Source organism: Peromyscus eremicus, chromosome 5 (assembly GCF_949786415.1).
Source record: "Peromyscus eremicus chromosome 5, PerEre_H2_v1, whole genome shotgun sequence".
NCBI classification, from domain to species: domain Eukaryota; kingdom Metazoa; phylum Chordata; class Mammalia; order Rodentia; family Cricetidae; genus Peromyscus; species Peromyscus eremicus.
The window spans coordinates 108,563,688-108,578,128 of NC_081420.1; the positions used below are offsets into that span (position 1 = coordinate 108,563,688).

At 36.8% G+C, this 14,441-nt stretch overlaps 1 long non-coding RNA gene across 1 annotated transcript in view; it reads left to right on the forward strand.

Annotated features, from left to right (window-relative positions):
• Positions 1-13,611: 13,611 nt before the first annotated feature.
• The window catches only part of LOC131910737 (uncharacterized), a 50,047-nt gene continuing 49,217 nt past the window's right edge, over positions 13,612-14,441 (forward strand). Inside the window, exon 1 of the long non-coding RNA XR_009379206.1 lies at positions 13,612-13,780. This is a non-coding gene — a long non-coding RNA (uncharacterized LOC131910737). The remainder of the gene's footprint in view (positions 13,781-14,441) is intronic.

Below are 14,441 nucleotides of genomic sequence, written 5' to 3' on the forward strand. Positions count from 1 at the left end.
ATAGCTGTCATCTTTTCATACCAGAGAATGAAAACTCTAAACAACCACACAAAAAGGAAAAACAATCAACTTCTATGGAAGCATGCAAAGGAGCTATTTTCTGCCTGGCTAGAAGTAATAAAAGAACTGACTATGAATAGTCATTCATCATGCAAATGAATGAAGTCATTCTTTAGATTTCTATTTTGTGGATCTGAAAGACAGAAAATCTCTTTGTTAAAATTTAAAACAAAGAGTTTTCTTTTTTCCCCATCTTTTCAAAATGTTTTATCAAATGAAGTTTGCTACTTCCTAGAAACACCTCTGGTCATTCAACAGTCCTGATAAAGATTTGTTTCAATTGTTTCTTATATTACTACTGGTTTTTGTTTATTTGGAAAAAACTGTCGGTTAAAAAAATGTTAGAGTACTGTGAAATTATATAATAAGATTAGATAGGAGCAAGACATTAAAACTTAACACTTGAAAATGTATGCCAAAGATTAATCCTTAATATTCAGAATTTAAAAAAAAAATAGAATTCTAAGTTTAGAAGTCAAAATCTTTATTCATCTCACTCACTTTCAAATCAAATATACAACTTTCAAATAAAAAAGATGTACAACTTGTCTGGTCCTGTTTCTTGGTTCCACCCACAGTGTGGTTATGTTCATCCCTGAAGAAATCCAAATGTAAGAACTCTATTTGAAGATGTAAAAAGCCTAGAAGAACATATTTCTTTAGTAACGACATGAAAAAAGTTTAAAATAAGTTAAATATATCTGAATTTATCAAATAGACAAAACTACCATGATAAACCAGCTTCTGGATAGAAGAATTCTTGGATTTTTTTTAATTAAGAAATTTTTTTATTCATTTTACATACCAATCACAGATCCCCCCTTCCCTCTTCCTGCCCCTCCAACACACCCCCAAACTCACTCCTCCATTTCCTCCTACAAGAAGGTAAGGCCTCCCATGGGGAGTCAGCAGAGCCTGGTACATTCAGTAGAGGCAGGTCCAAGACCCTCCCCCTTTCTCAAGGTTGTGCAAGGTGTCCTACCACAGGTAGTGGGCTCCAAAAAGCCTACTCATGCATCTGAGTTGGATCCTGTTCCTAATGCCTGGGGGTGGGTGGGGGTGGGGGGTGGGGTTGGGGAGAGCTCTTAAGCAGATCAAGCTACACAACTATCTCACTTATGCTAATCCAGTCCCATGGAGGCTCCACAGGTGTTGGTCTAAATTTCATGAGTTCCCACTAGTTTGGTTTGGTTGTCACTGTAGGTTTCCCCATCATGATCTTTTTTTTTTTTTTTTTGGTTTTTCGAGACAGGGTTTCTCTGTGTAGCTTTGCGCCTTTCCTGGGACTCACTTGGTAGCCCAGGCTGGCCTCGAACTCACAGAGAACCGCCTGGATCTGCCTCCTGAGTGCTGGGATTAAAGGTGTGCGCCATCACTGCCCGGCTTATCATGATAGAGGGAGACATCCTGGGGACAGGGAGAAACAGGGTGCAAGGGAAGTTCCCAGAAATCCACAATGATGACTCCAGCTTAGACTACTAGCAATAGTGGAGAGGATGCCTGAACTAGCTTACCCCAGTAATCACATCGGTTATTGTCATAACTGTCATCATAGAGCCTTTCTCTAGTAACTGATGGAAGCAGATTGCCGGGATCCACAGCCAAACACCAGGCCAAGCTCCAGGAGTCTTGGATCTTTTTTTGACAAGCAAAGATGGTTTCTTTTTGATAAATATACAGATCTTATATGGGGTCATTGATTTTCTACTTCCTTTCCTGTTGCAATATCTTCCTCTCTGGCTAAAAGGACTTCTAGAGATTTCAAAATGTGAATCTTTCCTCCTATATTTTTAACTTTTCATACATTTGCAAACCAGTAATTAAGCATTATGATACTGAGAAGCTGATATATGATGAAAGAGAAAATGATCAGGTATGCTTACAGAAAAGTACAAGCTTGGTAGTAATCTGAGGAGATCTTTAATTTGTACTTCAGGCTGACTCTTCATACAATGATGACATATAATCAAATAATAAACACTAAATAATAATAAAAATAAATGCAGTATGTACAATAAACAAAAATACTAACAAAATCAGCCAAATGTTATGTATTAAATAAAATCTGGCTACTACATTTTCTAAATTATTAGATTCAAATTCCAAGCTCTCAAAAAAATCATGAATTACATGAATATGCAGTAAATGCTCATCTTCATCCAGTCATTGGAAAAATGGAGCCAACAGAAGCCATCCCAGGGATGGCATGTATATTGAACAAAGATATAGATGGTAGATGCAAGGAACTGAATTTTGAAGTAATTGTCTTAATGATGCCCACAAAACTAGAAATATGTTAAAAATATAATGTTTGAGCAAGACAGAAATATCATGAAAGGACAGAAAACCAAAGAGTAATCAAAAGAAATTTTGGAGCAGAAACATAATAATAATAATAATAATAATAATAATAATAATAATAATAATAATTACAGAAATGGAAATATTTGTGAAAGGGATTCATAGAAGATTTGAACAGGCAGCATCACCAAACTTGAAGGTAAGGTGATGGAAATTATTCCATCTATATCACTCTGCCAAGTGATAATAGACCCAAAGGATCTAGTGGGACAACATCGAGTAAAACCAACACACTTACTGATGAAATCCTAAAAGAAAAAAAGCAGGAAAAAAATTAGCAGAAATGTCTTTTGAGCAGTGGTTGAAAAATCACCCAAACTGATAGAAGGTATGAACATAATAAGATTAAGAACTTCAAAGCAAGTCTAGCTAAGATGATCTGAAAGAGACCCACAGCAATACATATGGAAATAAAATCTCAAGAAAGGCCAAGAAAATCTGGTAAGCAGTAGGAGAGTAACGAATTATCTGCAAGCTATCAACAGTTTTATCATAACTTCTAACAATTTTCAGGATATAATGTATAATGTCATCGCATACTACAAGTGCTAAAAGGGGGAAAAACACCGAATTAACAATTTTGTAACCAGAAATCTTCCCTTGAAAGTATAGAAAAAAATGGGTTTTTTTTGTAACAGCAAAAACTGAGGAATTGTATGATCAATAGAACACTCATAAGAGAAATGTTTTTGAGGGTCTTGTAGGATTAGAGAAAAGAGTATTATGCAGGGAGTCAAAGCTGGGTGAAGAAATAGGAGTTCATTATAGGTAAATATGTGGAAAATTATATACAAAGATTAGTTGTAGTAAATAATACTTAATAATAAATAATAAATAATAATAAAAAATAATAAATAAACTCAATAGTTTGTTTTTATGTAATTTAAGAGATGAATTCATTAGAAGGAACTGTTGCTACATAATTTGTGAACACAAACTATCAATACATTATTCTATGATATCAGCAACAAAAAAATAGAAGGAAATAGATCTGTAGAATGACAGTTTTTGTCTGTTAAGAATTCAAATTATGGTATTATGAAAATTGGAATTAAATATGTTTCCTGTGATAGTCACAAGGAAAATAAGCTCATAGTTTGATACAGAGGAAATGTATATATAAAACTATATGTTTTTTTTTTTAATTTTTATTTTGCAATACAATTAAGTTCTACATACAGGCACAGATTCCCTTGTTCTCCCCCCTCCCGCCCCCCTCACCTTCCCCCCAGCCCGCCCCCCATTCCAATCTCCTCCAGGGCAAAGCCTTCCCCACAGACTGAGATCAACCTGGTGGACTCAGTCCAGGTAGGTCCAGTCCCCTCCTCCCAGGCCGAGCCAAGCAATCCTGCATAGGCCCCAGGTTTCAAACAGCCAACTCATGCAATGAGCACAGGACCTGGTGCCACTGCCTGGATGCCTCCCAAACAGATCAGGCCAATCAACTGTCTCACCCACTCAGAGGGCCTGATCCAGTTGGTGACCCCTCAGCCATTGGTTCATATTTCATGTGTTTCCGTTTGTTTGGTTATTTGTCTCTGTGCTTTATCCGACCTTGGTCTCAACAATTCTCTCTCATATAAACCCTCCTCATTCTCGCTAATTGGACTATATGATAAGAGATTTTAAATGTTTTGCTACAAAATTCAACAAAAGACACAACAGCACTTCTCCCTCAAATCTGTGAAGAACACACAAATAAACAGCAAGTGGCAGGAGTAAGTACCTATTAACTAATGATTATTTTAAATGAAAATCAATGAACTATTCAACCAAAAGAATATTGGCAGAATAAATAAAAAAAAAAAAGAAATGTCATATACTTTTATGCTGTGTAGAAGAAAACAATTTAGAAGAGGAAACAAACACTGGGATAAAGAACCAACAAAAACCACATTCCATACCAACAATAAACACAGGAAGATATTTATACTACCATCAATTAAAATACATTTGAATAAAAAAAACTTTAAAAATGATTAAGGAGCTCTTTTTTTTAATTAGCAATGTTTTTTATGTAAAAAGAAGATAACAGAATCACAAATATGTATGCACATAATTGTAGTAAAACCAAAAAAAAAAAAGATACAATAGCCAATAAAATTGAGGGATAGCATCATTTTTAAAAGTAGTTGTAAATTTCAGTGTCTTCTCTCAGTGGTAGATTGAACAACCTGACATAAAATGCAGAAACAGAGGGTTTAGCTTAGTAAACCAAGGTTGAACAGAGACCTGGAGCACATTCAATATCACACACTCAAAAACAGTAGATACATCTTTCATTGTTTATCTTTTTCTATCTATTCAGATCTTTAATGGATTTTATGAAGCCCATCCATGCTAGGCATTATCATCTGCTTTACTCAGTGCAAAAGTCAATATTACTAGGAAACATTCTCACAGACATGCACAATTATGCTTAGCTAAATATCTGGGTACTTCATGAGCCAGTGAAGCTGATGTATAAACATGATAATCCCATACACACACAATACACACACACATACACAGACACACTCACACACACATTGATGGCCTACAGGCAATGGTACTCCAGTAGCAATGAGAATACATAGCCCTGAAATCATGGTTTCTGTAATTACTCTCCAGTAAAATAATCCAGGTCCTTTGCTTGCCATGATTGACATAAAAACACTGCCAGAGAAAATAATGAGACATAAAATAGTATGAGAATACTGAAATGATATAGTTAGATTGAAAGAATAGAGACTATTATTGTTAACAAAACTGGATTTTATATGCTGGGGTTGCATACACAAATAAGAAGAGGAAATTTGAAAACAAACAAACCAAAAAATAATAAATAAATAAATAAATAAAATAAACTTTTTATAGAATTGAGCACAAAGTCCATAAGCAAATTTATGGACTAGATTAGATGACTATACCTTTTGTTCTTGCCACTGTACATTAATTGCACATCCAGGGTTGCCATGCACTTCAGTGGTAGAATGCTTGCTTAGCATTAGAAACACTTTCGGTTCAATCTCGATACTGTAAAAATAAAATCAATGATCATTTGTTACAGTTTTATTTGTAGTTGCTGTGACAACCAGACACAAGCAATTTAGGGAGGGAAAGGGTTTCTTTGGCTTACAATTACAAATCAGTGCCTATCATTGGGAAGAAGCCAAGGCAAGACCTCAAACACCATACTGTAATCAAGATTCCAGAGATAATAGACACAGAGATCCTTGCTTGGTTGTTCACGCTTAGTGATCTTCACTTTGAAAAATGAAGGGTCCACCCCATGAAACAATTTTACACAGATTACTGACAGGCCAACTTTATCTAGATCATTCCTCATTTAGAGTCTCTACTTAGGTGTGGTGGCTTTAATGAAAATGGCCGCCATAGGCTCCTCTTTGAATTCTTGGTTCCCAGTTGGTGGACTATTTGGGAAGGATTACGAGGTGTGGCCATTTTGGAGGATGTTTGTCTCTGGGAGTGGATTTTGATGCTTCAAATGATTTGTGTTATTCCCAGTGTTCTCTCTCTCATGGATCAAGATGTGAGCTCTCAACTACTCCTTCTACTGTGTCTTTTCTTTGTGACTATGGATTCTCATCCTCTGACAATGTAAGTCACATTTGATGTTTTCCTATCTAAGTTGCTGTAGTTATGAGGTTTTGACACAACAATCAAAAAGTAACTAATAAAGAAGTTGGCACCAGGGGGTGAGCTATTCCTGTGAGAGACCAGATTAAGTTATTTTTTGTAGGAACATGGAAAAGTTTGGAACTTTGGCCTAGGAAAGTGGTTGAACACTGTAAAATGAGATTAATGGTACATTTCAATAAGATTTTTAGAAAAAAACCTGTAGTGCTGAGCTATGTAGACTATTGAGGCCCTGCTCAGGTTATTTCTGAAGGGAACAATATTAGCAACTGGGCAAGAGATCATTCTTGTGATATTTGGCAAAGACAATACTTGCCTTCTGCCTTGTCCAAAGAACTTACTTGTATTAGTCAGAGGAACAGAACTGATAGATTATTTTTTTTCTTTTTTCCCTAAGGAGATTTCTCAGAATGACTTACGTACTGTGGTCCAGCTAGTCTAACAATGGCTGTCTACAAATGGAAAGTCCAAGAATCCAGTAGTTACTCAGTCCATGAAGTTAAATGTCTTAGCCATTCTTCAGTATATGCCAGGATCTTCAAAAAGAAGACTCTGATGTCAGTGAAAGAATAGACTTGCCAGAGAGAGTGACAGCAAGCAGACAAAGAGAGCAAGCACCTTCCTCTGTATAGTCTGCCTGCAGAAGGAACAGCCCATGTTAAAGGTGGATCTTCCTGTTGCAAAATATCTGCATTAAATTTGTATTTTCCACCACAAAAGATCTAGATTAAAAGTGGCTCGTCCCATTTTGAATGATTTAGTTAAAAAATAAAATCTCTCACAGGTTTGCCTAGCTGCTTGGATTTTAGTTAATTCCAGATACAGTTAAGTTGGTGATTCAGAATAACCATCACGTTGCCTGGAGCTAAACCATAAATACTGGACTGATTTCTCTGGCAGAATATATTTCAAATCAGCTTAATATTGGCCATGTCGCATGGTTATCAATAATCACTCCTAAGCAGGTCTAAAACAAAAAAGGGCAAGTGGGGCAAATAGAAATGCAAAAGGTGCAGTTTGAAGATTAAACAAAAACAAAAAAAAAAAAGAGGAAATGTGATGTTGGATCCCAGCACTGTGCTGAAAAACATAAAGTGATGAAGAAGATGTCTGATCTACAATGGGATAAAGGGCAAACCCGCTACCTGAGTGGGGAACCACACCCAGCTAAGCTTCAAGTGTATAAAGAAAAGGCCCAAGGAATTTTCTGCTTCTCAAAAGCAGCAACAAAGGAAAGCTATTGAAAATGTGATCCATGTGAAGTAGGCCCAACGTTCGTGATCCAAATTCATGAAAAAGCTGCTTGTCTATGGCCTTGTGGGGCCCAGCTCAGGCCTGAGCTACACTTGGTCAGTTATTGTGGTGCACGTCGGTAGGATTTACTGAAAGAGGCAGAGGCAGGAAGATCCCGAGTTTGAGGCCTGCCGAGGAGGCTTGGGAGAAGCTTCAGCCTGGCCCAAACCACAAACAGTGGTGGGACCATGGAGGCAGCAGCTGCTGCTCTGAATTGCCAGCTCCTTCTCATTCGGTTGGTGACTGTGGTGATGCTGCTACCTGGGCGAAGAGTTTACTGTTGCTTCTTTAGAGAAGAATTGCCTGCCAGGACCATCGTGTTACAAGAAAGCATTGGCAGAGGTCAGTTTGGAAAAGTTTGGCAAGACAAGTGGTGGGGAGAAATTGCTATGAAGATATTCTCTTCTAGGGAAGAAAACTCATTGTTTTGAGAGACAGACATTTATCAGACTGTGATTGCTCCAAACCACAGAGGAGGAAAAAAAAAAAAAGTCTTCAGGGAACCCTGACCACATCTAACAGCATCTTTGAAATTTTCAAAAGGATGACAGGATCCCACAATGATGATTCCACATGGACTATGATAAAGCCATTAAGCTGATTAAAACCACCAAAAGATCGACTTTGGATTACAAACTGCTCAGGACAATTTTGAGATGGCTAGCTGAGATGATCCAGCCTGACAGACTACTCGAAAAAGGACTTGAGACAAGCCCTACACTTTCCCATTTACAGAGACTGGACAAATGATACAGGACTTGACAATTAACCCAAAAATTTTCTTTTCAATATTCCCTAAAGATATCTTCACCCCTAGAAAGCAAAAAGAAAAAAAGAATATAGATATGAGATAGATCATTGAATCTACTCTGAGAAAAAAAGATAAAGAAATAATAGGATAAATAGGTAGATCACTGAATCTACACTGAAAAGAAAAAGGGGAAGATTTAAAAATGACAAAAGGTAGATTATTGAAACTTTTATGAAAATATGAATATGGTAAGATAAAAAGGACAATTTTTGAATCTACTTTTAAAAAGGAACTACTTGTTTTAAATAGGATAAGTAATGAAAATTTTTGTCTGAGTTTATCAAATGTTACTGGACTGGACATTGTTAATATATATAATGGAGTCTTTTTAATCTGAATTTGTCAAATGTTAATAGACTAGACAGTGTTAATGTAATTTTTGACTGTATATTGTACATACTTATTGGATATAATTTTTCTTATACTAGTTATAAGTTTTTTTTAAATTTTAGACAAAAAAGGGGAAATGTGGTGTGTAGTTAGAGTTTTCCTGCCTGGCTCACAGTCAGGACAAATCTCTCTCACCCGCCAGTCCCACAGCCGCTCAGACCCAACCAAGTAAACACAGAGACTTATATTGCTTACAAACTGTATGGCCGTACCAGGCTTCTTCCTAACTGTTCTTATATCTTAAATTAATCCATTTTTATAAATCTATACCTTGCCACGTGGCTCGTGGCTTACCGGCATCTTCACATGCTGTTTGTCATGGAGATGGCTGGCAGTGTCTCTCTGACTCAGCCTTCCACTTCCCAGAATTCTTCTCCTCCTTGTCCCGCCTATACTTCTTCCTGCCTGACTACTGGCCAATCAGTGTTTTATTTACTAACCAATCAGAGCAACACATTTGCCATACAGAACATCCCACAGCAGTGGTGGTATTGTGTTCCCCAAAATATTGTGCACCCTAATAAACTTATCTGGGGTCAGAGACAGAACAGCCACTAGATACAAAGACTAGAAAATGGTGGCACTCACAGCTTTAATCCTAGCATTTCAGAGGCAGAAATCCATGTGTTCAAGGATACATACAGCCAAGCATGGTGACTCATGCCTTTAATCCCAGGGAGTGATGGTAGAAAGCAGAAAGGTATATAGGCGTGAAGACCAGAAACTAGAAGAATTTGGCTGGTTAAGCATTTAGCTGGTTAAGCTTTTAGGTTTTGAGCAGCACAGTTCAGCTGAGAGCCATTCGGATATGAGAACGCAGAGGCTTCCAGTCTGAGGAAACAAGATCAGCTGAGTAGTTGGCCAGGTGAGCTTAGCTGTGGCTTGTTCTGTCTCTCTGATCTTCCAGTGTTCACCCCAATAACTGGCCTCAGGTTTGATTTTATTAATAAGAATTTTTAAGATTCCTGCTACAGGCTCATCCCAAACTGGCAGCCAAACCTGGCAGGATAGGCAATAGAGTTTTGACTTTAGATTCATAAAGGACACTAAAGTAAAAGGGCCAGATGATCTTCCTCTACAATTAAGGAGTGCTGCTGAGGCTAGGCAATTTGCGGCAGAGTAGGCACTGTATGAAAGCCCTGAGAAAGTAAGATGCCCTGGTAAGCCATTGCATGAAGGTGTGAAAATGAAGCCTGAATTGCACTGGAGACCCCATAATATTGCACATGCCAGGAACATGGGGTATCTGCCAAGGATGGCTGCACACAATGAGCGGAAACAGCCCGAGAAAGAGAAGTATTTTACAGGAAGCAAACCTAGAGAGAGAGAGAGCTATCTAAGTCCTTTGAGACTGGGCTTGGAACTACAGGATTAAGAGTTTTCCCTGCTGGATTTCAGTCTTACTTTTGTCCAGTAGTTTCTCACTATGGCCCTATTCCTTTTTTTTTTTTGAATGGTAATTTATAGTCTATGGCATTGTATGTTGGAAGTACGTATTCTGTCTTTTGATCTATGGAATAACTTTAAGTAAACTACCTTGAGTTTCAGAAGAGACTTTGAACGATGGACTTTTAAACAATAGAATAAATGGAAGACTTTAAAGACTTTAGAAGGTGGAATACATACAACTTTTTCATCCTGATATGGTCATGCACCTATGGGAGCCAGGGAGTGTAACATGATTATTTGAATAATGATGGTTCCTATAGGCTCAAATAGTTAGTGGCCTGCTTGGAAAGGATTAGGTGGGGTGGCCTCATTGAGAAAATATGTCACTTGGTTGGATTTGAAATTTACAACATCTTTTGTCATTTTCAATGTGCTATCTGCCTGCTGCTTACAGATCAAAATATCTCTCAGATTCTCCTGTAGCCAGGGTTTCGCTCTGCTATCATTGACTCTAACTTTATGAAATCTTGATCCAATGAAACCCTTTCTTTCATAAGTTACCATGTTCATGATGTTTTGTCAAAACAACAGAAAAGTAGCTAATATACCAGGTAATTCTAAATTGTGTCAAGTTGACAATTAGAAGGAGCCAGTACAATATGTAAACATGTATTAAAATACTACTGAATCTACAAACTCCACATTCTTCTGTCATGGGTTTTGAGGTAGACTTATCTAATTATGAAGTTGTTCTTAGATTTAGTGAAAACTTTATTCTCTGAAAGTTGAGTCTAAGCCAGTGAGTTCTTAATTATCTTAGTGTATTGAGTAGCAAAGCTTAGAATTGGTTTCTTTTATTTATTAAAAAAAATCCATCAGAGTTATAGGATTAGAAACCAGATAAATCCCATAATTATATTTGGATTCCTGGGTATTTCTAGAAAGTTTACCAAAACTTAAAGACACAGAGAGACACAGACAAACACACACACACACACACACACACACACACACACACACACATACTTATTTCTCCTTCAAATTAAGGGAAAGTTTTGGGGGTGGAAAATTTGGGGCACATTTTTGCTTTCTGTAAATTTCTGGTCGTATAGATGTCTACACATAAAGTTGCATGCCATAGGTTTGTGATATATATCAAAATTCCTGGGTAGCTCTCTGGTGGCTTCTGGACTAGAGTGATTTTGACAGACTTCCTTCTTACAGTTGTCATGATATACACAAGAATACTGTGTGGGATCATTGGGGGCATAGCAACAGAAAAGAAGAAAGAAATCTCACATTTAGAAAATCATAAAAAAGCAGCATCAAGCATAATTCTAAGGGGAATTATAATTTTAAAAGTTATTGAAGACCATATGGAAAATGTAGAAGCAACATTAGAGAGTGCATCAACTCTACTTTTAACTAGAATTTTATCATACAAATAAATATCTCCTGGGATTTAATGGTAACTTTATAACAAGGCAGAGATCAGGAAGTTTCAGATATTCTTTCATGAATAACATGAAGAGGACAAAATGTATAACCATATGTAAATTAAAATGATGGTATTGATGGTATTAATAATGTATAGGTTATTTATTTGATATTCTCATTTATAAAGATTGGTCTAGTGTGAACAAATAGGCCATTGTGCCTTTCTTTTTAATTTCTGAATTTAATGATAACAAAAAAGTTGCCAATTTCAAATGCTATTCCAGAGGGTCTGTTTTGGAGATAAAGTATAAGCATGATTTCTTCAACTCACACTCCCCTCTGTATCTTTGCCCATTTTAATCCTCTGGTTCCTAGTTGTTGACAAGAGAATATTTACTTGCTGTAGGCATCACTGTGGTGGTATTTTACTTGTACTGAAATGTGATTTTAATTGTATGTTAATAAATAAAGTTGCCTGGGGGTCAGAGTTATAGAGCCATAGCAAGTGCGTGGCGGTGGTGGCGCACGCCTTTAAGGACCTGGAGGGCGGTACATACAGGCAATAACAAGGCAGTCACGTGTTTAGTTTACAACCAATGAGAAGGCAGAACATCTAGACTATTTAAAGACATACACACAGGAAGTAGGCTCTTTTTCGGAGAGCTCTCTTGGCTGAAGCAGGATAGCTGAAGCAGGAAGGGTAAGGCTCTTAGTTCTGACCTCTTGGCTTTCTTCTCTGAATCGGCTCTGTGTTTCTTATTTAATAAGATGGTTGGTTACATCTACACATCACAATGTGCCTGTGCAGCTTGCTCATTAGCATTCTCCATCTGTTTCTTCCATAGAACTTTTTCCTATGCTATTGTTGTTTTTTGAATACTTTTATGTTTGACACTTGGATTCTCTGTAGAATGATGTCTCTCAGTTAGGTCAGTTGATTGTGATCCTCTGTGCAAGGGACGTTTCATACTCTGGTTCAGTTCTCATGATCAGGATGCTGCTGTTTATATCTGATGGGAGCAATTAGAGACACCGCTGAACCCATTCTACAATGAGTGAACTAGCCTACCTACTTCTTCTGACCAATGTCATTTATTCAAACATATCAGTAGGAGTAAGGTTGAGGAACACTGTTATAGAATGTATTTATCTTCTTGTTGTGTGATATGTAACTCTTTTTATCATCCCACTTTCAATATTACTGCACCTCCTACATAAAGCCTCCTTGAATTTCTCTGATCCTATACATGGCCTTTGAAAACTACTTATTGCTCATACAATATATGTAATATTACTCTGAAATTATGCATATGATTGACAATTCTAATTGGAGTGAAAAACTTAAAAAAAGGTCTCAGGTCTTATTTCAGTGCTCAGTACTCTGCCCAGAATATCGTGGTCATTAAACCTGTTATTGGTTATCCAATGCAGAATGGCCAGTCTTGGAACAATATACCCATAAACACCAAAAATGGACTCAGCATATTGCATTTATATATTTTTTGTGCATGCACACGAATACATAAATACATACAAATGTATGTAACAATAGGAATCCAAGAAAAAGCAGTTATACACTGGAAAATGAGGGAAACAAAAGACAGATTTGAGAAAAGTAAGTTGGGAGTAGCTAGAGGGAGGAAAGGAAGAAGGAAAAATGATGTAATTCTATTTCAATTAAAAACAAAATTTATAAGCTATAATACATAGAGCCAGAGATGTTAGGCATAGAGGAAGGGACTAGGAGAGACACTTGAATCACCTCAGGAGGGAGAAATGGAAGAGCTATTATGGGTGGACTAGAGCTGGGGGTGGTGGTGAGAAAAACAGGATCCCTTGGGAAAGTGGAGGAGATGAGATGAAGGGAGAGAATGAGGGCAGAGGAAGCTAGTATTGAAGAGTATTTGAAGGGCAGTATGGAAACCTAATGCAGTACAAATTTCCTATAATATATGAAGGTGATCCTAATGAAGTCTCCTAATAATGGCCATCTGTCACCAGATGGAGTTTCTAGTGTAGGGCCTGGGTTTCATCCAATTGAGTTGTTTCTTAAAAGGTTCCATGGAAATCACCAAACAACACAGGCTATTGTCAAGACGGTAGGGTGCTCTCCAAAAACTGACAGCAAGGCCCCATTGCTGGTGCCTACACAGAACCTTCACCCCTATGTTCTAGTGTCTATGACATGGAAGGCATTCTGCAGCTCCTAGAAGAAAAAAACTCAACACTAACCCAACCACAAAACCTTCCATCTGCAATCTGTCCTGACTGCCAAATACACTAACGCGATGGTGACACAAAGCTTGTGGGAGTGACTAACCAGCATCTGATTTGACTTAAGGCCACTCCAGGAGATGGAAACCATACCTGACACTGCTTGGCTGATATCATCCAAAAAAGGTATTCATCTTTTTGTACTTGTTAGTATTTGATAACCTGAGATTTTGTGTTGAATATTTCATTTCTGTCATGGGATCATAAGGAAGCTAAGTAATGTTTGAATTAAAAGAGTCACTTCATGAGAGCATGCAAGAAATCCTGTCACAGAGTAAAGACTGCATAAATACTTGATTTATTATTTTTAAGCACTTGTAATTATTAACTTTTATAGATTTTATTCAAAATACTTATACTGGAAAAACTAGCATTAATAAATAGAGCCACAAAATTATATTTTAATATGACACTCAGTGCTTCTGCCATTCCTGAATCATTTGCTCCCAGTTCATACTAAACCTTCATGGGAAAATGTCTTCCATAGGTAATTGCAAGTAATATTTTTACTTTTTTCATCCTCTGGTACTCAAATTAGATATATGACAAATTCAGTTTTATTTAAATATTCCAAAATTATGCCTACATAAAAATCCCAAATATTAGGAGATAAATAGGTATAATTAATATATTATACTTTAATTATATTTTTTATTTTTTAAACTTGTGCAGTGGCTATTGAATTTGACACCTGGTATATACAATATTGTGCAAATATAAATGAGTATTCATATTCATTTTTCTCTCTCTGAAATATTTTTTGGTAAATGATGTAAGAAATGTAATT